The sequence below is a fragment of the Cornus florida genome, unplaced genomic scaffold (genome assembly GCF_030987335.1).
Source record: "Cornus florida cultivar Cherokee Brave unplaced genomic scaffold, ASM3098733v1 CherokeeBrave_3.0.0_Hap2_Chr11, whole genome shotgun sequence".
Lineage (NCBI taxonomy): Eukaryota > Viridiplantae > Streptophyta > Magnoliopsida > Cornales > Cornaceae > Cornus > Cornus florida.
Genome location: NW_026775581.1, coordinates 46,350,852 through 46,354,887, shown reverse-complemented (window position 1 = coordinate 46,354,887; position 4,036 = coordinate 46,350,852). Strand labels below are relative to the sequence as shown.

The window sequence follows — 4,036 nt, the reverse complement described above, 5'->3', positions numbered from 1 at the left end:
CTGAGATGGAGAAGATAGGTTGTGCAGCGGTGAAGGGAATGAGGGTTTGAGAAGGTGTAGATCGATCTTTGAATCGATCTACAAACCCTTGACTTTTTATTTTTTAAAAAACCTTCCTGAACCAGTTCGATCAATCGAACTGCAACTTCAGATCGATCGAACTTAGATCGATCTTTCTTCTAAAATTTTTGAGTTTTTTGAAAATTTTTGAAAAATTAAAAATTGAAAATGTTTTTTGGTTTTTTTTTTTTTTTTTAAGTTTAAAATTTAAAAGTCAAAACAGAGTCAAAGTAATGAATTCCAGAATTGAGATTGATCTGAACTAAATGTTTGATTTATCTGACAGAGAGTAAAAATATGCAAGTTTTTCGCGATCGATGGGACAAAGGGTGATTTGGATGCAGGTTTAATGCATGTGGGAAGTTTGATCGATCAAACTTATGCAAAATACTCAATTTCAACATAAAAGTGCATGTAATCCTAATCACAGTTCCTAGCAATGGATATGAACCCAAAGCCAATATCTAGACTTCGTAAGAAATGAAATTAAAGATAGAAATGAGGGAGGAATAGGGTTTTGACACCTTACGAAATGCCTTGCTAGCCTTTAACGTCTCTAGCAAGACGGTGGGCTCTTTTAGCCCGGATCAAACATCTTATAATGCATCCCCTCCTTGACGGGGTACTAGATGCTTTGAACTCCAACCAACAAATGATTGTTTAAGGAACTTGTTGGATTAAGCTCAAAAGAAATTTTTGGTCCTTGGTCACAATGATCTTTGGGCTTCCATGCCCTTTCAAAGCAAGAATTTGAAACAATTTTCTTAGAATGCAGGGTTGAAGATGAACTTTTTGAAACTTCGGTCTCACACAAAAACTCAATTCCTTCACATTTAAGGTCATGACATTTCTCCACAACATTAACTTCTTCATGCTTGTCAAATGAATTGGGGGTCGGATTGAAGATATTCAACTTCACCTTCATGTGGCCAAATGAGATCTTCATTATCCCCGTCCTACAATTAATGTTGGCATTCGCGGTTGCCAAGAAAGGATGGTCAAGGATAACGGGAATTTGGCTCTTAGGATTCGGGACCGGTTCCGTGTCAATGACAACGAAATGAATGGGGAAGAATAATTTATCAATCTTAATCAATACGTCCTCAATGATACCCCTAGGCTTTTTAATGAATCCATCGGCAAGTTGCAAAACCACCGACGTCGGTTTCAAGTCTCCTAAGCCTAATTTAACATATACCGAGTATGGAAGAAGATTAACACTTCCTCCTAAGTCAAAAAGAGACCGATTAATGATATGATCTCCAATGATGCATGAAGTGGTAGGTGAACCGGGGTCCTTAAACTTCGAAAGAGTGTTATGCTGCAAAATTGAGCTTACTTGCTCGGTTAAGACCACTTTCCTAGGTGCTTGGTTTTTATTCTTCCTCTTTTGGGTACATAAGTCTTTCAGAAATTTGGCGTAAGCCAAAATTTGCTTGATTGCATCCAAAAGTGGAAGATTGATTTTCACTTGCCTAAACACATCCATAATTTCATTTGTTTTGGCCTTTCGTTTGTCAATTGAAATAGATCATTTTAAGGCATCCGGGAATGGAGCTCTTGGCTCAAAAACTTTTTCAGACATTTTCTTTGAAGTCTCTTCAACACAAGATGTTTTGAAATCATGTTGCAAATTTTTCTTTTTAAAATCACTTTCCAAATCACTTTTCAAGATATTCTCATTTGAAAGATCATGTATATGCAATGAAGGAGGAATAGGATGTGAAACGGGACGGGTGTCAACTTGTGGTTGCACCAGTTCACTCTCTTCATTGGACATACCCACTTGGTTGTCTACAATCTTCCCACTTCTCAAGGTAGTCACCGCATTGACATGCTCTATTGTGTGACCTTCCGATGAGGAATGAGTCTCCACAACACATTCTTGCTTTTGTGGGGCATTCAAAGGCATTTTCCCTTTCTCTCTAGCATTTAAAGTACTAGCTATTTGCCCTACTTGGGTTTCAAGCTTAGCAATGGATTGAGAATGAGAAAGAAGTAATTGAGTGTTCGCCTCTAGAGTGCCTAGAGCGGTCAAAACTTTCTCTTCAAAAGCCAGACTCCTACCATTTCCTTGAGAATATGATGGTTGATTAGGAAATTGAGAATTAGCAAATTGATATCCTTATGATTGAAATGATGATCTAAAACCTTGGGAACCTTGACTTTGAATTGGAGGTGGAACATATTTCCCTTGGAAACCACCTTGGGGAGGATTTAAGCCTTCCCCTTGGTTTCTCTAAGAGAAATTCGGGTTCCTCCAACTAGGATTATAATGATTGCCATAAGGATTATTCCCTTGATTAATAAAAGCTGCATTCGCTTGTTCATAATGCTCATTTTGCACATGTCCATGGGGACAATTAGAAGTAAAATGTAAAACAGTTGAACAAGTCATACATGTCTCATTGGATGCATAATGGGAATGGTAGATACTTGATTTGCCGAGTTTTGGTTGATCAAAAATTGATCAAACCTTTGAGATAAGGATTTCATCTCAACGGCTATTTCATTAGAATGGTCAACTTGATGTAAGCCAACTTAATGCAAGGAATTTTCATACATGCTCTCATAAAGATGCCACACGTCATCCTCATGCCTATCAATATAAGAGCCACCCATGGAAGCATCAACCATGCCCTTATAATTGTCCGATAAGCTCTCAAAGAAATATTGAACTAATTACCAATTGGGCATGTCATGATGTGGACACTTCCTAAGCAATTCATTGAATCTTTCCCATGCCTCATAGAATGTTTCCCCATCCCCGTGTGAAAACTCTTGAATTAAGGTTCTCATGGCATTGGTCTTAGAAAGCGGATATACTTTTTTAAGAACTCTTGTTGCATTTCTACCAAAAAAGTTATTACAAAAGGCCTAAGATTGTTAAACCAATATTCTGCCTTGTCTTTAAGGGTGAATGGAAAAAGTTTAAGCCTTAAGACCTCTTCCGGCATGTCCGTGTATCTCACGGTGGAACATACTTCAAGAAACTCATCCAAATGTTTGTAAGGTTCTTCACTTGGAAGTCCATGATATTTAGGAAGCATTTAAATGGTTTGTGGTTTGATCTCATAGTGGTGTGCTCTAAATGGTGGCAATTGAATGTATGTGGGTGCATTATATTCATTAGGCACATAGTGATCTCTTAAAGTAAGGGGAGGATTAGCAATTGGAGGTGCAACATGAGCACCTTGATTACCTTGAGTGATGGGAGGTGGTGGAGCATAGATTGGCCTTGGCATTCCCAATGGAACTTGGCCTTGTTGTTGTGGAGGGTGAACTAATGGCCTCGGCATGCCTAATGGTACTTGCATGTTATCATGATGCACATTGGGGTGGAGGATACTTTATTGGTCTATGTGACCAAGGTCCTCCACATGGTCCTCATTATGTCCTTCCATTGATGAAATGGATTAACTAGAACTTCCTCTTCCCCTAGGGTTTCAAAAAACGGATTCAAGATGAAAATTTAGAGGGACAAAAGTAGGTTTCAATGACCTACGACCATGCATACACAACAATATACAACAAGTAACAAGTAATGAACAAACACTTCACCTTTGCAACAAATCAATAATCAACAAACTTCTTCCATATTCAATGATCCTATACTCCCATGCTATCAACAATATGCAAAGAAAAGTAAATTGCCTCCACGTGGGCTCACGATTTATCTAAGAATTGAAATACAAGCCTCCACGCGGGCCGACGATTTAACTAGAAATTGAGTTAAGAAAGAGCTCACAAAGGGTCCTTTAGCACTTCAATTTATTTTTCAGTTTTTAGCCTGGCAAATTTTTTGAATTTTGTCATTTTCCTTTGCTTTGCTTAGCTCCTTGCTTGAAATGCTCCTTTGCTCACCTTCTTTTCAATGCACCTAGTCAAACAAGAACCAACACAATAAGTAACCAAAATGAAAACAAAGTAAAGACATGATCAAAAGAGTACTAATTCCTAATTGATTCCATAAATA

General features: G+C 38.0%; 1 non-coding gene across 1 annotated transcript; it reads left to right on the top strand.

Annotated features, from left to right (window-relative positions):
• The first annotated feature begins 2,755 nt into the window (after positions 1 to 2,755).
• LOC132287329 (small nucleolar RNA R71) lies at positions 2,756 to 2,862 on the top strand. Its single transcript, XR_009472995.1, has one exon. It is a non-coding gene; the product is annotated as a small nucleolar RNA R71 (small nucleolar RNA).
• The last annotated feature ends 1,174 nt before the right edge of the window (positions 2,863 to 4,036 follow it).